Source organism: Cimex lectularius, unplaced genomic scaffold, assembly GCF_000648675.2.
Source record: "Cimex lectularius strain Harlan isolate CLEC.00 unplaced genomic scaffold, Clec_2.1 scaffold144, whole genome shotgun sequence".
NCBI lineage: Eukaryota > Metazoa > Arthropoda > Insecta > Hemiptera > Cimicidae > Cimex > Cimex lectularius.
This window is the reverse complement of record NW_019392700.1, coordinates 1,047,711-1,073,769: the sequence shown is the minus strand read 5'-3', so window position 1 is coordinate 1,073,769 and position 26,059 is coordinate 1,047,711. Positions and strand designations below refer to the sequence as shown.

The 26,059-nt window shown below is 33.3% G+C and overlaps 1 protein-coding gene and 1 long non-coding RNA gene across 22 annotated transcripts in view; one reads left to right on the top strand and one right to left on the bottom strand.

Moving 5' to 3' along the window:
* Positions 1 to 2,620: 2,620 nt before the first annotated feature.
* Positions 2,621 to 26,028, bottom strand: LOC112126653. Its single transcript, XR_002910116.1, has 3 exons — positions 25,947 to 26,028; positions 2,873 to 3,135; positions 2,621 to 2,815 (listed from the first exon to the last, which is right to left on the bottom strand). It is a non-coding gene; the product is annotated as an uncharacterized LOC112126653 (long non-coding RNA).
* The window catches only part of LOC106668440 (RING finger protein nhl-1), a 106,332-nt gene continuing 106,258 nt past the window's right edge, over positions 25,986 to 26,059 (top strand). For all 21 annotated transcript variants that reach the window (XM_024226102.1, XM_014397201.2, XM_024226113.1 and 18 more), the window contains exon 1: positions 25,986 to 26,059. The gene's annotated coding sequence lies outside the window, so the exon portion shown is untranslated.

The window sequence follows — 26,059 nt, the reverse complement described above, 5'->3', positions numbered from 1 at the left end:
CATGTCTCAACGGGTTTTAACTGCTGTCGCTCAGAGAGCTCATGAGGAACCCATAGATCAAGCGTTTTGATTTTTCCTTGTTATTTAATTTTCTTGACACGGTAGCTGGACCTGCAGTTAGTTGTGCTGCGAATCCTCTGACTGTTTGATAGAGCTTTTCTTCCTTCTGAAGCTCAAGGATATCGCTGTCAATTAAAGTTGGAGGTCTTTCTCGGGGCTCGACCAAACGCATTACTTATGTCAGCTGCCGAATGACCGAGTTTAAACTGTATAACCACTTTCAAATTGGAGCGCGAGTGCACGAGAGTTCGCTTGATGCGCGGCGGCTCCGGCAGACGAGAAACGCGTGGCGACGAGAGAGGTGGCTTGTCTTTTTTGGTGGTTTGAGCTCTCGTTTTTTTCCCCGGGGACGACAAGTGGACGTTTTCTGGATTCAGCGGTCTTTTTTACGGAGGGAAGAGATCTTTCTGGACGTCGGACTGCACAACCGGCTTCATACCAGTTCGAAAACTATTTGCCTTGGACTTTCAACGAGCTGCAGGGTAATCACTTCTCCAGAGTACATTTTATTTTCATTTGTTCACTTTTGTCAATTTATTTTCTTTATTATTGCCGGCACAATGTTTTTTTGTTTTCTTAATTTTTTATAAAAAGGCCTTAATCAGTATTGTTCATTTTTAAATAAGAAAAGATACTTATTTTGTATTATTTCATTTTAATTTAAAAAAAAGGGAATTTATTCTGTTTTGTTCATTTTTATTTTTTCAAAAATTAGAAAAAAAAGGTGTTCATTTGTATTTAATTGCTGTGGTTATTTTTATTTCATCTCAAAAGGCCAGAAACAACTATCCTGACCCCACCATGACAATTTTATAAGATTTTTTTAAAAAATATATACAGTATTTTATAACTATTACACGAAAATCGCGTGTTTCCATATTTGGAGATATACTAAAAAGTGGGTAATGGATTGGGGAGATCATCATTATAAACAAAAGTGGAGGATTAATTACTGATTAATTATAATATGTAAACCAATTGGAAGAGAACAAGAGAAAACCTCTATATCCTCTCTGAATTTCTGAAACTATAAAATCGGGCATTTCATGTGAAACAACTCAATAATACAATATAATACTTATTGCATTAGGACCTTTAACAACGTGACCGGGGAGACTTCAGTCGAGAAACACTCTCCATCTCCTTTGTGTCCCACATTTCAGTAAAAAGTTGGTAGATCGCCCTTAAAAGGGCTGTCGCTGAAAGCTGTCGAATGTACAAGCAAAAGCACAAAAAATATGAACGAAAATAAAGAGTAGCACCTGCTTGACAATATCTATTCGCCTGCTAAAAATTAACAATTAAATAAATTAAAAATAATATTATTCCGTGTGTGGTAATTAATATATAATTTAGTTTTAGCGAACTTCCTGGTCGGCATATCCTCAATGTGTTGAACTGTCTTGACAGCATAGTAAAAGAACTGTAGCTAAAAGATAAATATAAGTACAGCACTATGTAAATAATAAATTTATTATTCGGAGATCGTGAGATGCAGTCTGTGTGACGTAGGCTTTAGAAAATCGTTTTTTTTATCGTACCAACGTTTCGATCTTTATTGAGATCATCTTCAGGGATCAAAGTGTTTGTTTTCTGCGTAATTGTACCATTCTTGTGTATCGTGTTGAAATGCCCAACATTCCTTAAAAGGACAATGATGTAATGTTGTAAGTCATGGTTGAATTTTATTAAAAATTATTGTTGCGATGAAATTAATTTTTTAAAGCTCTATAAAGTCCGATTACAAGGTCTTATATGAAATATGGAAGAAGAAAAGTCTTGTTTACCGGTGTACAATTCGTTTTCTTTAATTTAATTCCTATTCAATTAAAACCTAAGATTAAAACAATGGAAAAGCTAAACATCTTTTCTAATCTTCTTGTTTGAACTTTTTTTCTAGATGCAGATTTCATTTCCCATCATGGAGGTTGTTTCAAGTAAAACAAACTTCATTTCACCTGGGTAATTTTCTTTTAATCTGAAAATTGTGTTTTACAATCAAGGTTGCATAAAGGATGGTACGAAGTTAACCCCCCCCCCCAATTAAAACAGCGAAACCATTCTGGACCCTCCCAACCACTCGGTCACGGCCGACGGTTTAACCTGTTGCATATTATTAATGGGAGATCCCGCAGAAAAAAAACCGAGGCAATGTCATTAGTTGCGGCGAACTGACAAAACGATCCATACAATCTGTGACGAGCCTCGTTTTTAAGCTTGTCCTTTTTCTCCGATTTAAATTTACGGCTTGAAAATCGATTCCATGCCGCCAACACCAACGAAGAACAGGCATTATTACCAAAGTTTGCCAATTTTGTCACTATTCTATTCCCTCGTTTACCAGTTTCCGTGTTCACCTACCTAGAAATCTAAGGAAATTGTTTCAGCTCGTACGTAATTATGAAGCCAACTTTGAGCAATCAATTCAAACGATTAGTTCATATCAACTTTACCATAACGGAAGAAATTTATCAGTTTGAATCAGTTTGAACAGGAACGTTAAATGATTACACTTTATTATCACAATATTCCTACAGTTTCCTATAAGTTAACGGCAATTTTCTAAATAAATGTTAATTAAACAATATGAAAATGGACATGGTAAATTAAACACTTTATAACTTTACAAATACAACGGATATTAACATTTCAACAAATTTTTCAATAATCAGTGATTCCTGTATCCACTCCCCGTCCATCTTTTCCCGCAGTTTTGCTCTTAAAGTTTCAAGATTTCTCTGAACCCTCGTATTTTCTGAAAACAGTTTATTTATTTCCAAAATTTACGTTTTTTCATTCAATTTAGAATTACAAGAGAATAGCCGTTGCTACGACGCTGGATTCCGCCGAGTCGCCTACGATTTCGGACCCGAAAGTCCTTATTCCCAGGTAAACGCGTGAGGGTTCGCCAATAGTACAATCTCCTTACGATCAGGATCCGCTTCAACTGCAACTCGGACGATATGCATGAAATTCCAATTTAAATCGCGTCGTACCAACCGTCTCATCATTCTGCCCAGAAATCTTCAGCTGGAATCACCAGTTCAATCACCAGTCCACCTGCAGCATGATGATCTATAAAATATACATTAGTAAATATGTACCTTATTTTTAAAATCTTCTATTTTATGTATATCAACAAAGATAGAAGCATTTCAAAGTACTATGACAACACGGAAGCTTCGATATGGTATGACTTTTATCAAACATGAGTGTATAGTGAAACCTCTATTATTTTTTCTATTCGGTATCAATTTTTGGAAGTATTTAATAGAGGGTGTAAGTTGGCCATATAAAAAGAAATGTTTTCGTGTACACTGTCGGCATTGGTCTGATTGCTAGAATCATCTAGAACCCATTGGATACCTTGAGGCTCACGAAATTTGGCGACGATGCGTCAAGACAGCATATTGCGTAATGCCAGTAAATTTGGTATATCGTATTGTGAGTCCTTAAAGGAATGATTATATTCCGTCTTTTAAGGTTTGATTAACCCACTTGAGGCCGGTGATCTGCCTCAAAATCAAAGGAATTTTGGTTTGAAATAAATTATGAACACAATTGCAGAGGGGCACCTCTATTTTGTTTCTTTTCAAACAAAAAATGCATTTCCTTATGAATCAAGATACGTTATATAAAAAATATAAAACAACAAAACATGAACCTTTGCTTACAAACTAACAATATAAGAATAATCAGATACTATGGGAATAATATGGGCCTGAGGGGAAAATTAATATAATCAACCTTGATAACCAAAATGGAAAATACCAAACAAAAAACCATAAATGAAAATGTGCCACGCAACAGAAATAATTTATATTAATAAAAATCAAAGTGGATATAAATCTGATTTCACTGGTTTCAGCTGGATTTTTTCTTATTGGTTTTCCAATGCCTAGGCTAGACTGAACTATCCGTTCTCGCTTTCCTGCCTCCAGCTTGGAGGGGACAGCCTGGACATAATTTGTTGTTATAATCGGAATATTCACCGCATAAGAATTTACCAGAGTTTTACAGATGGTGAATATTCTACTGTGTTGCAGCTTCGAGATAACTTGGAGAAAAAGGAAAATATATGTGGTACGAAACCAAAACTATCTCACGCTTTAGACATGCTCTTCACTAAAAATCTTCACGAAATTTCAAATCATGTCTTTACCTAAAACTGCTTGCACAACAGTATACTTACCTGCAATTAATTATTATTTTTATGTAAGGTGTTAGTTGAAATGAAAACGTTAGTGTCACGAGCGGGATTCGAACCCACGACCTTCGGCTGGCCGACCAAGACCTTACATAACAAAGAATAATTAATTGAAAAAGTAATTCGGTAAATCAGACACTAAACATAATGAATATACCCACCCTTAAGAAGTCGGACCCTAAAAGAAAAAGAAAAGAATTAGAGGTAAAGTAATTTTTTTAATGTTCGAAGAAAGGCGTTTAATCTTATTTACGTGCCCTGGGTGACAAATGTTATCTGTAAATGTTCCTAATTCAAGTTAAATGGAAAACAACTTCCCCGTTTTAGTGGAGTGTCCCATCGTAAACCATCGAAGGATGTATTTCCTCAAAAAAGATTTTTTTTCAGATGATGAAGTTGATTTTAATCGAAAGAGAAGCCGGAGCAGAAGCCCGCTGCTCATAAATTCACAACGATCGGCTAGGATAGGCCATGTAAATAAACAATGGAAACCGAGGGAGGAGATGATGCTCCTCCAGATGCCATTCTAGGTATGTCAATTGATGCCATTGCTCCAAAGTACAACGTTTACAAGAAGTGCAAAGTACAGAACGGGAAGAATGGGCCAAAGGAACACCACTAAAGGCAAAATTCCTACTGGTATACTGGCGGCCCCAAAACCGAAAAGGGTACGGAAGCTGGGGTCTTGGACAAAGTGCTAGAGAAATAAAAAGGCTAGGAATACATTCCGGGAAAATAGCCAATTTCTCTGACAGCCAGGAGCACTCAGGGCCTTAGCCTCACACGAGGCGATGGCAAAGAGGTTTGGAACTGCATGGAGGCCCTGACGGAAGTCAGCGACACTAATGACCTGATCCTGGCATGGGTCCTTGGTCAATCGGACCTAGAGGCAACGAAAAGGTTGACATGTTGACCAAAAAGGGAACCAACATGGCCTCTCTGGGCCCAGAACCCTACTACAGCCTAGCAGCCTGCCACAAAAGAGGATACATTTTAAAATGGATTATTAATGAGTCCAAAACCTGGTGGAACAATACCACAGGTATGAGGCCCGCGAAGAGATTCATAGAAGGACCATCCGCAAAAATTACAAAAAAATACTGGAAGGCAACCGCAACCGAATCAGGATTTTGGTTGGACTCCTGACAGGACACTGCCACTTAAGACAGCACATGCACCGGTTAGAAGTACAGACAGAAGAAAACACACACAGCATACTGCTTGGAAGAGGAGAAGACGGCAGAACACATTTTATGTTTCTGTGAAGGGTTTGTAGGTGCGGTTCTTGCAACTAGGACAAGAAAAACCACATACAAGATCCTACACTAAGGAGCAGCTGGCAAAGCTGTAGAGGCTGGTTAATAACCTGAAGCTGGCCAGTGTAATTAACAGAGGAGCACAATAGATCTATTCAGGTCGAGGTTCAGTAGGTCTTGTGGCCGCCACGTTTATCCCTATCCCTAGTTGATGAAGTTGTTTCATTATTAATGATAGTAATTGCAAGTATCTAGTTTTTTTTTATAAAAGCATCTTTTTTGTACAGAAACACGTATGTAAAAGGAAATTAGTTTATCATTTCTTCTTTTAGGTTATTTTTAATTTTCTCATTGTTCATTTTAGTTGTTGCTACATCTTGTTTAATTATCTGTAGTATTGCGGTATTCAAAGCTTTCCGGATGTATTTCCTGTCCACTGGATTTTGCTTGAATACTTAGCTCGACAATTAACACGTCAGGAATTGGCGCAAGATGGAGGGGCTCGACCCAAAAGCTTTCCAAGGGCTGGCATGTTTCCATTTCCATCATCCGTTGAAAAATTGCGACAAGAACCATGGAGAAAGGTCTCGTTAAGGTTCCTTCTTAGAAGAAAAGTCAATTCATTTTAAGGAATGTATTTCTCTTTAAGTAGCTTGATGTGTATTTTTGAAAACTCAATTTTTCAAATATAAATTTAAATTTAATAAATAATAAATAAATTTTAATTATTTTACCTAATTTCTAAAGCCATATGGTGGAAAGAAAAACGTTAATTAATCAACAAATTCTGAATGGAACGTATAACTAACTGAAACATCATTCGAACTATTTTTTATTACATTATTAGGCTTATGGTTGATTTATCGACTAAGGTAAAAGCATTATCTACATTGATTTAATTGGTACAAGAATAAATATAACTTTTATGTAAGATATTGGCTGAGATAAAAAATTCAGCGTCACGATCGGGATTTGAACCCACGACCTTCGGCTAGAGGAAGATCGTGGGTTCGATTCCAGCTGACTTTTTATCTCAATCAATACCTTACATAAAGATTAATTAATTGAATTAATTTTTAATATTTATAATATTGATATTACTTTGTCTGATAGCTATAGCTAGGTTTTCCTCTTTGCTTTGGCCGAATGAATTATTTCTATTACATCCGGTTTGAAATTTGCCGGGTCACAATTACCGAGGGTTTAATAACCGTTTCGCCAATGTACCTCATTCTCTTCGTTAAGGGCATATATATTATGTAGAGTGGCAGAGTATGTAAATGGAACGGACGAAGTATGACCAGGTCGGAGGGTCATTTGACCCCACATGTATATAAGCACAACGAGGCGCATACCACCACAGATTTATCTTGTAATGTATGTTGTTGTATCTCATATCTTGGTAATTTTAACCCTTAATGGTAGAAGTTGATGTTCTGAATTGCGTTAAACATGAACAACGAATCATTGGTAATACTAAGTACGGTCTGGTCTTCTATCGGGCATCATCAAAAATGCATTGCCCCATAAATTGAAGGAACAACATATCTCACGGGGGCAGGGAAAGCATTTAAATTACTCGGCTGTAGTCCGCCGATACGGTTTATCTTAAGTACTTTTGAAAAGTTCAAGCGCATACTTAAAACTCTGAGTGAATCTTGACAAATTCTACGGATTATAATAGTAACGAATGTTTATCTTTTCCTCACATAAATGATTAATTTAATTAAATACATCAATGCATCATGCACTATGCACAATAATTATATGTATTATAATGTAATATATTAGGTAATGTAATAAGCATTAGGTACGTATAAGTATTATTGCAATATAATTGTAATATTAGGTATGTATAAGTATTATTGTAAGGATAAGTATTACTAATATATATAATTATAGTATTATATATATTAGGGAATGTAATAAGTAACTTCCTTTAAGATTATGCCAAAAATTTATTAATACAAAATAATAGAACAACTCCGCAAATTGAAACATTGAATTTCTATCTTAACTTTACCTGGAAGCAGGTTCATCACAGTAAGGTAAAAGTCTTGAGTTCGAATCCAGTGACCTGCATTTCAACCCGACATACAATCGAACATTGCAATTTATTTGTAAATTTTTAAACATGGAAAATTTTGTTATATAAATATTCTTTTCAAAGGTATACTCACTACTTTTTATGACTACGTTTTGACACTACTAATCATAAATATTTGAAAGAAAACCTTAAGCATAAAAACTTATTTGGTCGTCACAAAAAGTATTTCTTTGTTTAAATTGTGTGACAAATTACTGCAGCAAATTTTTAAAGTTTTTAATACTATAATGGAATATGTAGAAAGTTACATAATTAATAGGTGGAAAAAATATTATTTTTTGAAAAAAGCACATTCGTAAGTATGTCGGGTTCGCTGGATTCGAACCCGGGACCTTTACTTTACAGTGAAGAGCGCCGACTCAACGCCTAAACCGTTGCGGCCACCGACGCCCCCCTTGAAAAAATAATGTATCCTATTAAATTTTTTCTATATTAATAATTTTTATAGAGAGAACATCTGCTTGTAATTTTTTATCTTTTTACGTACAACTTTGCTTTCATTAATGTGATGTTAAAACGCTGGTAAACTCGGTTATTACAAGGTCACAAATTTCAGCGATGTCCAAACTAACTAACTAATAAGTATTAATTTGACATAGTAACTAATACGTAGTAAAGCAGGTTAAAAATATTTTAGCGAATGAAATGTGATAGTTTTCTGCTTCCCGAAAACATTTGAATTCAATTTTTTGAAAAGAAAAAGTAATTCTCAAACTTGTTACAAATGTCTCCGATTTTTTTTAACTACAACCATGTTGATAAATGTGAAACGACTCCAGCTATCTACAGGAAACTTTACAGGTATTTAAATTCTTTTCTTGACGTCTTGACTGAATTCGGAATATAAATTAAAACTAGAGATATGATCACTGAGAGATCACTGAAAATATAATCTCAACAAGGTTGACAGGTTGAAAGAAACCAAGCAAGCTTTGTAAATCTTCAAATAACATTGAATTTGTATAAAATTTGGCAATGAATTCCAACACATAAAGCACTGGACATCATAGAAAATTGCCTCCGACTAATCCTATCCAAAAAGTATATTAATTGCTACAAAAATTCGTATTTAAGAATTTTTGAGGTCCATTGGGTCATGTTTGAATTGTCTTTCTAAAAAAATTGTTTATGGTTTATTTTACTAGATAAAAAGTCAGTGTCACGAGCGAGATTCGAACTCACGATGCGCCGCTGCTCTACCACTTGATCGTGACCTCGATCCACACTTTATCTCAACTAAAAACATTAATTAATTGAAAGATATTAATTGGTCAAGTGGACCACAAAAACTAGTGAATATAAAAAGTTAAAATGAAGTATACCTCACTAAAAGCTCTCCGTGTCCATTTCATTTGTCGCCGAGAATCAAATAGATTACACGACATTTGAAAAATGGCAAAAAAGAGGGAAAACTCAAAAGGTTGGGTTGAGATGGGAAGTTAGTGTCCGAGGTCATGATAGCTCAAGTGGTAGAGAAACGGCGTATCTAGCCGAAGATCGTGGGCTCGAATCCCGCTCGTGACACAGACTTTTTTATCTCAACTAAAAACCTTAATTAATTGAAAGATATTAGTTGGTCAAGACGACTGCGAAAACTAATGAGTAAATTATATACATCTTCATAACTAATTAATCATGACTCTAAGGTGTTTGTGTTTTCATGATAAATTAAATTTTTGAATTATTGGATAGCAGTCTTTCTTTATATGTAATTTGTAAGGCTTACATGGCCACCAAAATTGGTGAATTTATATTCAATTGTTTTGGAATAAATGGCGGATCTTAGTGAACTTAAAAAACAAAAATTAGAACTCTGAAATTTTGATTGTTAATCAATTCTATTGTTTTAAGTATGGATTTATTTTATTGTTTTCTTTTGAATCCTTTCATTGTATCAAATTATGTAATTAATTAAATCCCATTGCTTTAGCAATCATTTAACGTTATTCTAACTGCAGATTTACCACATAATTAAGATTTTATTAGTTCTATGTTAGTGCATAATTATAAAAACTTTATTGTTACGTTACAACTACTTTTCCTGAAATTTACACATCGAGGTTTTAAAAATAAAACACATTTTTATATAAAAGTTAACCTTTAACTAACAGGACTTCATACGGGATAAGCACCAACCTTGACTGCCAGGACATCCCCGGGGGCTACTAAGCCGGTCGATGCGACTTCTTTATTTTTACATGTAACGTATAGTTTATTTAGGACCATTGTGTTTCGCCGTTCTAAACGGGAAGAATTCAACCCGCGTTTGACCCAAAAGGAATATTTTATATATAAAAGACTTTTTTATGTATGTGCTTTTTTTTCAGCCCTATCTGTTGCTCGCAATGATGACTTTACTTATTCGAATGTTATTAACTAGGTTTTTTCACGCTTTGACGAGCGAGTATTCCCGTAACGAAGCATATCTCTAATGCAAAATATTCTCATTAACTACGTTTTATCGCATTTTCACAAAAGCAATTATGTATGTAATGAATAATAAAAGGACTGGTTGAAATATCGCCGATATCGCGAACGCCCATTTATGAAAGGTGTGTTTATATCGATCATAAAAACCATTTCATTTGATTAATTAAACCTAATCAAAATTAATTCACTTTTATGACAGTTATTTTACTTTTATGCATTTTTTACCAATCGTTCCTGACTACGGCCAAATTATTTGTATTTAAAAATTATTAAAGGCTACTTTAAAAGTTTGGGATGAGTTTGAAAAAAAAACAAGTTGCCTTTTTGACTACAACATAGTGGAAAAGTCGATATAACGGCATATATTACTTGACCCAAAAAATAAAGGTTAATCAATACAGTATGTTAGTTCAATTCACTAGTTTTCGTGGTCCGCTTGACCAATTAATATCTTTCAGTTAATTAAGGTTTTTAGTTGAGATAAAAAAGTCAATGTCACGAGCGGGATTCGAACCCACGACCTTCGGCTAGATACGCAGCTACTCAACCACGTGAGTTATCGTGACTTCGATCCACTCGGACACCAACATCCCACCTCAACCTACCTTTCAAATTTTCCCTCCTTTTTGCCATTTTTCAAATGTCAAAATCAGACTTCGATTCTCGGCAGCAAATGAAATGACCACGGAGAGGTTTAGTGAAGAATTACTTCATTTTACTTATTAAATCCATTATATTTCGTGGTCCGATTGACCAAATAACTTCTTTCAATTAATTAATATTTATGTAAGTTATTTATTGAAACGAAAAAGTTAGTATCACGAGGGATCATATATTTAAAATGGTATCCTAGCCTATAAATGAAAACTGGTTCTACAACAGTTTATAGGTAAAGTGCTTTCTTGGAATCGGAGTAGGTATTGGAAACAGCTTTCTAAAAAATATCTTTGCACTTTTTCGAACGCCTTGAAAGTTTGAACATAAAACGTGCTTGAAATGACAGTCAGATGACAAAGAAAGACATAACAATAACATTTTATTTTGTCAAATTAATATTAGTACTAGTATTTTAGTAAAATACTAATTGTAAACATTGTAAGACTAAACGGGATAAGTTTGAATTTATTAAATTATGTGGGTAACATTACCGCACATTACATCTAGATGAAAACTTTGGCAATCATGATAATAGTAAAGAGATACTAGGGCAAAGTTAACCAATAAAACATACAGGCTAAACAGTATTTAGAACAATTATTCGGAAATCGTGAGATGCGGTCTGCTGTGATGTAGGTTTCAGAAAAACATTTTCTTTAGTCAATGTTTAGTCGTTAATGATCATTTTCATCTGCCTATCATTATTATGTTGGTGTTTCAGAGAAGATGAATATCCACTAATTATTTAAAAAAATCTTTTCTAGCAAGATGTTAATTTATTTTAGTACTGATATTATAACTTAACCGTATTATGATTTAACATCAATCCATCCACAACCGACGGTCAAATCAATCAATTAGAACGGAGCTTGCCGAGGAAACTAGAAAAATACTACAACAGTTTCAGAAATTTATGTTTTCGACAGTTCGATTCAATTTGACTAACTAAATGACAAAGGAATAACTGATGACACCCTGTATGTGTTAGTTACTGTAAAAAGCCATTATCGTTTTTGAAACAAATTCAGATAAAAAAGTTAGAAGGAGTATGGAACGATGAAAGGCGCAATACAAGTAACGGGCAACGGACAAAAGAATTCTTCCCGACAGTTTACGAAGGTAAAGAAACTTCATCACCTACCAATACATCATAAACTGACTCAGGCCATCACTGACCATGGAAGCAATAGAACCTATCTACACCTTTTAAGAATAGGAAATATAAAAGGTAGTCTTAGCAGAAAAAAGTGGCCATTATCATTTAAGACAACAAAAGATGCTATAATCTGTATAAATTCAATGAACTTTGACCTAATATATCGGTAAAAATAATTGGAGATCGTGAGATGCGGTCTGGTGTGACGTAGGTTTTAGAGAAACGTTTTCTTTATCGTGCCAACGTTTCGATCTTTATTGACATCATCTTCAGGGCTCAAAGTGTGTGTTTTCTGTGTAGAACGGTAACCAAACAGCACACACACACACACACACACACACATATATATATATATATATATATATTATAACATAATAAATTAGCAAACTCTCCACTTCTTTTCATCCACAACGGTACATGTATTATACACAAACAACAGATTGAAGTGATTGAAGTTGTGATTGTCACATTATGGGTGCTGTAGAGAAAGGTAGAAATTGGCAGCCCCTCTGGATTCATTATATTGATATTCCAATTAATTATTATTTTTATCTAAGGTTTTTGGTTGAGATAAAATAATTGAAAGAAGTAATTACATCACTAACAGCCCCCGTGGCCACTTCATAAGCCGCTGAGAATCGAATCCTGATTACACGACAATTAAAAATAACGCAAAAAGAGGGAAAATTCGAATGGTCGTAGGTTGAGATGAAGAGTAGGTTTCCGAGTGGATCGAAGTCGCGATAGCTCAAGTGGTTAGAGCGAATTTAGCTGAAGGTCGTGGGTTCGAATCCCGCTCATGACACTATTTTTCATCTCAACCAAAAAACTTGGATAAAAAGAAAAATTATTTGGAATATTTAATACGGTCAATTGTGACCACTAAGCACATATGGATTAATATAATATTGATATTAAACTTTCAAGAGGTCTCATCAATTTTTTTCAGTCGCCTGCGTGGTAGTTGTGGGAAATCGAGGAATCGTATGTTATGTATTTGGAAATTTACTGTAAAAACTTCTGTAATAAATTTTGATGGTTGAAAAAATATGAATATCTTAGTGAAGTGTGTTATTGTTTACGTAAGAAACTTAAATTAGTCTTAACACTTTGTAGTGAAAAGTTTGTAATCTTGGATATTGGAATATTTGGCCGATTCATAAATTTGGCACCCGTACTTTTAAATAGGCTTGGGTAGGTATGTGTAATTCAAGAATTTTGGTTTTAATGGTAATTTTCTGGTAAAATGTTGTTCAAAGCAGCAATAAAGAAACTGTTTTGTAAATTAATTTTGTCGAATACTTTAGAAGGATCGAGTAACAAGCTAATAGGACGATAAGATGGTGAAGAGCTTAAATTTTTATGTGGCTATTGGATCTTAATTAAGAAAGTTTCCATTGTATGGGAAAGTTGTAACAATAAATTCACTAGTTTCGTGGTCCGCTTGACCAATTAATATCTTACAATTAATTACGGTTTTCAGTTTAGATAAAAAAGTCAATGGCACGAGCGGGATTCGAACCCACGATCTTCGGCTTGATCGACGCTGCTCTACCATTTGAGCAATCGTGACTTCGATCCCCTCGGACATTAACTTCCCATCTCAACCACACCTTTTGAATTTTCTCTCCTTTTTGCCATTTTTTTATCTCAACTGAAAACCTTAATTAATTGTAAGATATTAATTGGTCAAGCGGACCAAGAAACTAGTGAAGTTAATAAGTTTAAAATGAAGTATACTTCACTAAAGCCCTCCGTCGCCGTTTCATTTGTCGCCAAGAATCACATAGATTACACATTTGAAAAAAACGGATATATATACATATAATACTTTATAATTGCCCATTTAACATTTTAAATAGGACAGAGAATCTTTACGCTGTAAAACCAAGTTGATTTTTGATTTGCACTTACACAGATGAGCAATTATAAACATTATATGTTCATAACCGTTGTAGATCCTTAAGGAAGGTGAAATAAAACACCGAAAGCTTGGCGTAGTTTCAACACCAGAACATTTATTGGACATTGGACACATCCCCGATCCTTCCAAAAATATTGCTGAATAAGAAATGGTCGATCACCTTTACATCATTGATCACAGGAACGTGTGCGGTTCTCAATATTGCGTTATAGAAAAGATCAGATGACGATGATGATGATCATGATTCGTACTACAGTTCTTGCAAAATTTCAGCTGTTATTAGATCAAGACAAGGTGATTTGTTCTAGGAAGCCGTCGTATTAATTATAATAATTTGGCAGAGGCTCCCATCTTCTTTTTACAAGCTTTTTAAATTGTTTCGTATGTTCGCTATTTAAATAGTTTTATTTCTTTTTTCAATGTATTCAAAAGTTTGTTGTAATTTTGTTTGTCAATTACTGATTTAGTAAGTTACGTAAGGTTTCTAGCCCTTCTTTTTTCTAATCGCCTTATGTACACCATAATTTGGAAAATTTTCTTTCTAACACGAGACGTGGGACGTTCCCAATCGGCTATTTGTACCGTTTTTGTAAATAGTTCAACCATGTTTTCTAGTTCTTCTGATGTTTTTAATTGGAATGGAACGTTTTCCATCAAGTAAAGAACAGTTTTTCCAAACTCATTGGTCCAGGAGTTAGAGTAGGACGATTGTTTGTAATAAAAATTTTTAATTGAAGTGATAAAAAGGCAGGTAGATGGTTAAATGATAAGTCGGTGGAAGCATTTATTCCTTTGTAAATAATCAATTCAGTAGATCCGGGGATTTTTTGGTTGATGTTGGTAAATATGGTGGAGTGGTTATTGCGATGTATTGTAAATTTAACATTTCACGTCGTAAAGCACGTCCGAAAGCACAGTCGGGAGTCTTCCTGGATAGGTTTAGCGTTGTAATCCCCTGCTGCCAGAAGAATTGGTCGCTTGAAATGGAGTTCCTGGGTGGGCACAACTGTAAAAGCAATCGTCTTTTGAAAGCATTGTAGATAAATAGAAGTACACTAGAATTGTGATATTTTGTAAAGCGGTAAGAAGATTTTATAATCACAGCAGATATAAAGAAAAATAGAACATAATTTATAAAAACATCAATCCATAGCCCTGTATTCAATTTTTTTATTTGTCTACAGTCTTTATTATCCTAACCAAAATTTTCTTTGACAAAATAATTCATCTTCTCATTATAACATAAAAAGCGTTCATTTTAGACCCCACCCTCAAGTTCTTAACTCAGTGAATAAGAATTGAGCTTTATTTTTAAATCGTCGCTTGCTCCTACTGAACTGAAGCATGCTTCTAATCCTAAATAATTACAAAATGCAAAGCCACTCACGTTTACCCCATCCCAAAGACCATTAACGCTTTTTTAAACTTTCTTTTGTTACTCGACCTGTTAGAACTTTCTTTTTCCTCTTAACGACAGCTGAAAGAGTTTCTTTGAAATTCTCAACCTTCTTAGATATCTGAGCCAAATTATTGAAGCCCAAATCTAAAAAGATATTTGAAAATCAAGATTCCAATACTTATTAATTTAAATTTTGTCTCAACCACAATGTTTATCAATACAAATCATTTTCTCCATCAATTTAGATTTTTTTTTAAATTAAATTTCTATTAGGTCATTCTAATTTACTAGGGTTATTTATGTTAATAATATTTTTATTTTAACATTTCTTTATACAATTTTATATGCCTAGTTATAGTTACAAACTTATAATTTTATGCAGATCACCTCCAGATGTAAAAAACATATGTTATTTGGATGATACTAATGACTTCTTTCTTAACGCTTTGAGATCAAAATCCGTAAATTTTGGATTAAAATATAAAACTAAAATATATTACTCCGCAGTTAATAATATTAGTAGCAAATCTAGAGATTACAGGTTAAAAATTAGGCGTGTTCCTAATAGACAAATTCTATTTTTCATCGCACTCATAACAGTTTCAAAGAAATTAACTCAATTAAATCAATTACCAATCTGGGCGCAATCTACATTTGTAAAAACCGTGTTTCAACTTAGGTTTTTCCTTATTTCAGTTATTGTACCGTGGTGTAAAGTTGATAAAGTTTCAAATAAGCTTCCAAGGATTCCTGTGTACGACTTATTTATTATTTGAATAATGAAACAAAAAGAACACAATGGCTTTAAATTGGCTTCAAATTTGTACTCAGAAGTTCACTGTGTTTCATGTTTAATCTGACTCAAACCTAAGCTCTTACCCTTAATATAAATTAAAAACATCTAATTTTCATTGAGCCATAACATTAACTTTTCAATGATTCATCAAATTAGTGCATTCTGACAATGGACTTTATTACCTGTAGATATAATTAGTAAGAAAAATATTTAGACATTCAAATCCAAATTGTTTGATTATTTATTCAAAATACAGTTTAACTCAGAACTTAAAAGAATGTGAGCTATCTTTCGTTCTTTTCCTTTCATAATTATTAATATAGTGCAAACAAATGGTCAGTTTTTATTACTGTTAATGGCTTTTCTATAACTTTTAAGAAGACCTTTAATTTGATTTAATTTTTTAAATCTTGCAGTAGGTTAGGTAAATTTTTATAAAAGATATGTATTTATTTATTTATTGTATTTTTATGCATTTTGTTGTTTTGAGGGAACGTTATTCCCTGAACAACAAAAACAATGGCCATTCGTATAAATAAATATTTTTACATGTGTAAGCTTATGTTGTCCAATAGTGTGCCGGTCCGAATTGGAAATAATTTCAAAATGTTCCTAATTTTATTAATAAATTTTAAATTTTTTTATTTACAAAATCCTACTGTTTGAATTAATAGTGTACAACTGTATTCTTCCCTCGTAACAAAGTATTGTTATTAGTCAGTAAGTCTAAGTCTGTCGAATTAGTCAAAATCCTATTAAGCTGAGTGAATTAGCCTTTGTGAATTTACATGGAAGGCGTGTCATTGTCAAGCCTCGTATACCAGATTCGGGATCAGTGACCAGGACAAGGGAGGAGGTAGAAAACCCTGATTTTAGTCAGCTCCGTTCCAATTAACTGGCCGTTTCCGTTTTCGATTTGCAATTCGAAACTTCCCTCCCTCGCATTCCCACCGGCCGAAGCTTCGACGAGCCATCTCTTCCTCCGACAATTAACTCTAGCAGTTTTGTAATTGAGCGGCAGAAAACCGTTGGCTGTGAACCTGACCGAACTGTTCATTGGAACAGTCGATAATGTCCACTTGTCGATAGAATATCCGTTTACAAATTCTAAACTATTTAAACTAAAGCTTGTTTTAATTGTTGCAAACGTTCATTTCAAGAAATACAGTTAAAACAAAATAGACTTGAAATTAAATGCTTATCGAACTATTTCTAACTTGTTTAGTTGAGGTCTTATACTTAAAACTATTAGTTCTGTAAGAGAGTAAAAGATACTAAGCCCGCATGACTTGTCAGTTTTGCAGAAGTGTTGCTCTTAGCGCCTTTATTTTTAAGGATATATTAACAACTCTGTAATTACAAATAAAGTTTTTTTTTTAATTTTTTAGCACGCTATTTTTACACAATGATTATAAAAATGTCTTCTATTATAAAGAATGATTACAAATGTTTAATTCTAGTGGTGTAAAGTCGTGGGAAAGATAAGTTTAGCTTTGTAGCTTAAGGTGTTCGTGTATAATAATATTATAGGGTAAACTCTTTTTTCATTCTAAAATGTTACACTATAAGCCCTTATTCCATTTTTTATGTAAAACGTTTTTATGACCAGTAAATCAGTAAAATAAAAAATATATACGTTTGTAATAATGAAAAATAAAATGCATGTTCCACCATACGCCATGGTAATAAACCGTCTGGCGAGAAGAATTATTCCATTATTACAGTGTAAACTTGTTTTATTTCTTCTCAAGCCCTTTCTGAGTACGATTATCTTTCTGTTTCTATACAATATAAACGTTTTTGACAAATTCTACTATGATTAAGTCAATATTTTGGCAATTCATATCAAATACATCAAATATTTACTCAATGCTTTACGACGTTAAACGAAATTAAAATTTTCTGTATTGTTTTCACTGTTGAAACTTAAAAGGGCAGCCGGGCCGTTTCCAAGATGTAGGATAAAGGCCCTTCAATATTTAAAGTAATTTCATCGTTTTGCGTTAGGCTTGCCACATAATTAATTCAATAAGCCCGCACTTCTGTGTTTTGCCAAGGCTTAAATAATTTGATTACTTTATTTTCTCATTTCGGGTGGTCCGATTAAAACTTTAATTTTTCATTTCTCATTTACAAACTTTTAATAGAAATTTGGTAAATTTTGCAATTAGATCATGTCCCAAAGGCCTATGTAAATAATATAATATAATCTTGTAAAAAAAATTAAATTGTAGTGAAATATCGAGTGTTAACGAAAATAGTAAAAACATCCTAATGTACCTCAGCAATATCATTTACACATTTGCGCTTACAACGCTCATGTAACTTTCTGAGCTAAATCGAAAGGAATAATTTTACAGTATAGAGGTGCACGCTATGTCAAGTTATTTAAGGTTATCTCCTATAAAACGTGTATTTTTGGAATAATTTAAAAATGATTACATTTTTAAAAATATTTTTTTCCTTAGTAGTAGTATTTTTGTGTCACTCATATGAATATTTAAATTTAGCTAAAATACTAATTCAAAGCAATTTTACAAAGTTAAATTGGTAATGTAAAATAAATACAACAGACTATGTGTGGTGTTTAGTGACCGTTAGTTAATGATTATTTGGAGAACGTGAGATGCGGTCTGGTGTGGCGTAGGTTTTAGAAAAACATTTTTTTGTCGTGCCGACGTTTCGATCTTATATGTTTGCCGATATGTTTCCACTGTCGCTACTAAAGATACCGACAGCAGTGAATTATCATTACATAGATATACGTATTTTCCTGTTATTTGTTTTGGTAATTATTCTGTTGGTGAGTGTTTGTTTTCTGTGTAGATGTGTCATTGTGTGTCGTGTTGAGAGTGCCAGTGGGCACAACAAACACTTTGAGTCTTGAAGATGATCTCAATAAACATTCACCAACAGAATAATTACCAAAACAAATAACAGGAAAATACGTATATCTATGTAATGATAATTCACTGCTGTCAGTATCTTTAGTAGCGACAGTGGAAACATATTTACTAAAATAAAATTACTTAATTTATTAATACTTCCTACTTTTTAGTAGACAGAACCATGTTAAGTAATACAATGTGTACGTAATTAAACACTTTTTCGTTTAATGATGTTCGGGGGGATTTTCTCCTGTTGTAGAAAATAAAGAATCGTTGCACAAATTTTATTTCGTTTCTTTTGAGCTTGTGAATTTTTATTCATTTCTTTCCGTGCAAAATGATTTTGTGTTAGCGGCGAGAAAGCCTGGCCAATGGATAGAGCAAAACCTAAGCTGTTTCATGGGCGTAATTATGAAAATTAGTTTGATAAGCGAGTGAATTTTTAGAAATAAAAAATGTATTTTTAAATTAATTAAAAATAATTTGCGTTTATACAAACTCTCATAAGCGAAAACTGGATGAAAAATGGAAAAAAAACGCGTGCCTTTTTGTAAGCTAATGAAAAGGCAAATTAACTTCTTTACTTCGAAAAAAATTCACCTATGAAAATATACGTTACAAGGTGAATATTAAGTAAATAATTTTAACTCAAGGAAAATCGGTGGTAAAACATTCGATATTAGTGTTATATAAGCAGGTATGTTTTTTCTAAAACTAGTGTTTGAAATTTAATGAACACTCAAAAACATCAAAGCTATTTGAGTACGCTCATATTCACTACATTACTAATTTAAACAATTTCCCTAGAAAATAAAGAAATATTGGCATATAATATAAAAAATTTCTTGATTTATATCTTTATAGTTCAATTTTTCTACAAAATATTGCAATTCAAATGCACATTTGTATGTAGTCATTTCTGATTTGGGCTGCTTAGGGAGCTGTTTTTATTATCCTGTATATGATATGTCATGAGAAATAAATGATGTTTTGGGAAGAAAATTTTAGATGTATACTAAATTCAAGTCTCTCGACACCTGGCACGGCGACGGTGAACATTCAAGTAACTTTTTTTGAAGGAAATTCTAGGAATATTACCATTTTTAAATAATACCAATTTTAGCCAAGTTATTAATATTCTCTCACAAAAAAACTCCAATAAAATACTACACATTATTCTTTCTATTTGTTGTTGTTGTTTTTATTAATGAAATCATAATTAATAAACAGAACGTGAGAAATATCTGTTCTACTTGACATTAAAAACAATCAACAGTGGGACATTTTCATATATTTACATTGAAAATTGATTTTCTCAAAAATAATGAATTTTCTCAAACCAAAGCATAACAAAATAACTATATTAGGCGGTTTCTCAAAATATATTCAAAAGAAACATCTCAACAAAAACAATGAAGAAGCCAGTATTTGGAGCATGTGGATTTCGAGCAAAAAAATTTTATACCACATGGGAAATCTAATGATCCGACAGAAAAGGAGATCGTTGTGCTAAAGTAGTTCAAAAGAACATTGATTAGAAACATGCACGCTATAGAGGAGAAGATAGTAAAAAGTGCCAGGTAAAAGCCGTAAAATGAAAGGCAAAAGCTTTCACATAAGAAAATAATGAGAAAATAGAATGGGGCGTAGTTGTGCTACTAAGAGGGACAGATAAAAAGTTCCAAAGAGTCGTTCCCCAAGTAAGACAAAAACAAAATCGCATTGCGAATTGAAATCGTAAATGAAACAAAATGAAAACTGTTTGAGAATTACAAAGGTATTTAACTGAAAACCTTTTTATTACAAAAATGCATCAGTAAATGGTAAACAGAATAGGTACAGTGTTTACTGGCTCATGAAGTTCCATACCTCACAAAAACATTAATTTTGCAAGATTCATATATTATAAATTCAATCACAAGCTCGAAAATTAATTAAGGGCAGTCGTGCGATCTGTTGGCATGGAAGTAAACTGTTTTTGTTCTATTTACGGCATCGTCGACACGTATTTATTTTCGGCTGGGCTAAAACTATACCAAAGCCCCATTTCCTTTCGACGGCACGCCTATTGAGAAGACCACCTGCCTCAAACGTTCAGACGGGTCAGTTTCGCCTTATTTCCTCTTTCGATGGACCGTCTGCTTTTTGTATACTGCAAATTTAAATGTTAAAGATGAAGCAGAATTAAAAGTTATATTCCTAATAGAAAGATGGACGTTATTATTTACACTTAATATTTTAATTGTCAGGCTTATTTTAAAACAAAAGGTACAAATTAATAACTGGCTAAACAGAAAAGATCAACTTGGTATTTTGCATCAGTTAGTTTAACATTCATCATTTTCTTTATAATGGGTGTTTTTGCTTTTAAATTCAAGTTTAATTAAGTGTAACAGGAAACGAGTTTTAAACCTTTATTAAAAAAAATGAATGAAACATTTATGAAACGTTCACTCATTTCATCAAGGAAACAAAAAGCACCCAAAGAGCCCAGTTTCTGCGATGTTCAAATTGCATATTAAAACCGTTGTATTTTCCCAGTCCTTGACACTGTAATAATTGAGAATATTCATGTTCTTTGCTTTACAAGTTGCATTCTGAAAGAAGAACTTTTCTTTTTTCTTACTTTTCTTACTTTCTTTCCTTTTTTTATCTGACTGAATAAATGTCGTATATTTATTTCACGTCTTCGTCGTTATGCAAGACGCCTGTACACATTTCGATGAAAGCCCGTGGGAGAGAAATGAAACCCTTCTATTAATATTTGAACTTGACTCCCGGCTTTTTATCCGCCGGTAGAGTGACGCGATTTTTTCAAATACCTTTCACGTTTTTCCACGGCTTGCAATACACCAAAACGCATCCAGTTTCTCATTTTCCTCCTTCCCTTTTTTTACAAAGATTAAAGCTGAACGTGTATAACCCTCTTTCATATGGAGAGAAAGGTCCAAAGATAAATGGATTTATCGTGAGATGACAAAAATCTTTTTTTTTCTTTCTCTCTCTCTCTCCCTATCTATCTATCTCTATTTCTCTCTCTCTCTCTCTAACTGTATATATATACAGGTTGACTGGCGAAAAGTGTCGATAACTTATTATAAACCACTGTCTAATTCTCAACGGTCAAGAAGTAATTTAAGGTGTTGGGTTTTTTCGACTTAGGTCCGCCAAATTGTTTATATACTTCAGAATTACTGACTGTAAAAAATCTGATTTGTGCCACTTGAAAGAACGTTAAATTTGCTGTAAGAAATTGTTGGAAAAGTTCTGCACGAAAAATTCAGAAAAAACAAAAATGTTGAAATTTGGAATTTTTTTGAAAGGTTGGATTGGCAACTTTTAATAACTGTAAGTTTCTGGAGCTTTGCATATTCCTATAAAAGTTCCCCATACCATTACCTTCTAGCGGTATACAAAATTTTTTTGATTGCCCTTCTGGGAGGCACAAAAATTTTGCGATTTGTTGAAAAATTGGTGACGATAAGGAGGGTGGATGGTTGGGAATAATTTTGCAGATATTACCAAATTCACGCTGTTGTGTGAGGTACACTTTGGGAAAATTTCGTACGCTCAGTCAGTTCGGAAGGGGCACACTCAATTTTCCAGGAAATCCGTCTGGCTTTTGAGTTTCGTGTCAGTTCTTTATAGTTCGATTCAATCAATTTCCTTTATGTTATCATCTAGCCATCCTCAGGTTGGTGATTTAAAATGTCTTGGCATCCTAATGAACATCTTGCTGATATGCATTTCATTTACGGTAGTGCTATTGCTGCAGGGAGAGCAAACATAGATCGTTTTCCACATCGAGACGTTCCAGCAGATCGCACTTTCCAACGACTGTATGAGAGAGGAAAACTGGTTCTTTCACTCGAAAACGAGGGAAGGTAATCAGTGAATTGATGTAGATGAGGAAATTTTGCATTCTGTTAATGGTGATCCCGAAACAGTACACACGCGTTATGTGTAGACCTTGGTGTTTCACAATGGAGAGTTTGGGATACCCTCATTCGGGAAGGATTGTACCCTTGCCATTTTACGAGGGTGGAAAATTTGCAACGGAATGACCACCAGCAAGAAAGAGGACAAAATCAAATCGCTGCTTGTGGGCATAATTGTAATAAAACTAATCATAATTATTTTTTAAACTAAAGTATCAATTTATTGACCTTTAGTTATAACATGATAATTATAATAATCTTTAAGATCGAATTTTACAAAAATAAATATAACTCGTCAACATTATTATGTGCAAATATTTCATTTTAAATAATTGACTATAAACTAACGTTATTGTTTATACTGAAGATCAGTTTTCACCAATGCGCATGATCACGATAGGCATATCGAAATATGATGAAAAAAACAAATTAACTTGTTAATTATTCTGAAATCGTGAGATGCCGTCTGGTGTGATGTAGGTTTCAGAAAAACATTTTCTTCGGGCGTGGGAGTGGGCACTCTCAACATGACACGTAAGAATGGCACAATTACGCAGAAAACAAACACTTTGAGCCCTGAAGATGATCTCAATAAAGATTGGAACGTTGGCACGAAAAAATAAATGTTTTTCTGAAACCTACATCACACCAGACCGCATCTCACGATTTCAGAATAATTATCGATTAACGGTCACTAATCGCCACACATAACTAGTTAATGCAAACCTTATCAATTAAAAATTTTATGTTACGTAAATAAATAATTGATGGTAGTAATTAGTACATAAAAAAATAGATAGTATTGGCGCAAAAATAGACAAACAAAATATATAGACATTTTATTTACTTGTCAATATAAATTATTACCAGACTTGGAAGAAATTTGATCTCTAAACTGTTCTATTGCTGTTTGGATCATATTTGGGTTTCAGTGGATACTCGTTTGAAACTAAAACTTTGAGGGAGTTCGATTTATAAAAATAAACATGCCAATCCCGATGTTGATTTTGTGACAAGCTCGAATTCCAAATATAAACGAGATCCGACGGGCTGAATATCATTTTGATGTTCTTGTTATTTTGACAAAGTTTCTAGCAACTGATGATATCGCTATCACTGGTTCATCAGGAGTGAGAATCGTAAATTGATTCCAATTTATAACGTACAAAGCAAAAAAAAAAAATCATTCCGCTTGCAATTACACTCATTTTTTGCAGGTTAATTTTAACTGTAATGCTACTTAAATAACAAAATAGGCACTGTTGTTTATTCACAACATATGGAATAAACAACAGTCAATTTCAATACCTTCCTGCACACTTCGCTGTTAAATACTATGTCAATAGGGTTGATTGTTCAATCTAAAATATACTTAATAATTAAACAAGGTTAATTTAATTTTATAACATTGTAAAAGGTGATACACTCAAAATTGACCTGAGAAAGATAAATTACGGTTCACAAGGGAACACAGAATCATTATCTGAAATATATAGGCTATCAAATTATAATTCATCTTCCTTTTGTGATATCTAGTATTATTAATAATTAATAGGTACATCAAAAAATGCATTTATTTTAAACGAATATCGTAAAACTGTTATAATATATACATGCATATAAATAACAATTAGAGCAGCAAGAAAAATAATCATGTTTGTAACCAAGAAAATGTTATTATTACTCTTTATGTAATGTATTGAAGGTTGAAATAATGGTTGAATATTGAAGGTTGAAATAAAAAAGTCGGTGTCACGAGTGGGATTCGAACCCACGAACTTCGGCTAAATACGCCGCTCCTTTACCACTTGAGCTATCGTGACTTCGATCCACTCGGACACTAACTTCCCATCTCCACCCTACCTTTCGAATTTTTCCCTCCTTTTTGACATTTTTCAAATATCGTGTAACCAGGATTCGATTCTCGTTGACAAATGAAATGGTAACGGAGAGCTTTAGTGAAGATGTACTTCGTTTTACTTGTTAAATCGATTATATTTTCGTGGTCCGAAAGAAGTTGACCAAATAACTTCTTTCAATTTTTAAAAATGGCAAAAAGGAGGGAAAATTAGAAAATATGGGAAGTTGGTGCCCGAGTGGATCGAATTCACGATAGCTCAAGTGGTAGAGCATCGGCGTATATAGCGTGGGTTCGAATCCCGCTCTTGACACTGGCATTTTTATTTCAACCAATACCTTACATAAAGATTAATTAATCGAAAGAAGTGATTTTATCACGAAAATATAATTTATTATTAATTACATATATTCACAGTTCAAAAAACAAAGAATCACAAAGATGCGGCAATAATCAGAAGTTAAGATAAGGCAACAAAAAGAACAAGCATACATGCGCTCAAATCCTCCGTGTTTGTCAAAAATATAATAAAACAATAAAACCTTTATTATTCAAAAACAAAGCCAATGAATATATTACCAAACAACCCTAAAAAAGCACTAAATGAAATGGTAAACTAAATCAAAGAACAAATAGAATGCTGGCAAAGTGCATTAAATATAAAAGTAAAAAACAAACTAACTAAAGACGATCTATATAGGTTTGTGATAGTAACTAGTGATGGAAGTGTAGATAATAAAACATTGAGTGTCGTAATCAAGATAATTGTACTGAATTAATAAAAACAATCGACAGTGTTAAAGTAATACTGGTCTGGCAGAATTTTGCCCTTCTATCGCAGTCCATCAAAAGCAAATTTAACAAAAATGGCGGAAGTTATTGCCCTTTCTCACCCAATTTATATCCTTGAAATCGCCGCACCTTACTAGGGCTTAACTAGGTCTGGAGCTGCCTGGAATTTATAATAAAAAAATAACACAAAATTTAAGCATATTTAGTTTATATTGTGCAGTTTAAATTTTAACGGAATGAGATAATATTTAGACTGACCATAAGCACTGTATTATATAATATAAAAACATCTTACTAAAATAACATCTTTTTTAGTATATCTAAGCTTTGGGAACGTTTAAATGTTGTACGATTTAATTTAAAACATCATCTTTTTCCCTAATCAGTTTAAAATACTTTGAACTGAAAATGAGATGTTTAATGTGCTGAAGAGATAGAAATATTCATCTTGTTGAGTAGTACGTCAATATTTCCGTACCTTTTGGCTCAGGTTCGCGGCTCGGCAAGACCCCACTCCAAATGACCCAGCCGCATTCACTAACGTTGAGGCGGCCGTCAAGTATAGCCACCGGTTGTTAATCTCTCAATCAA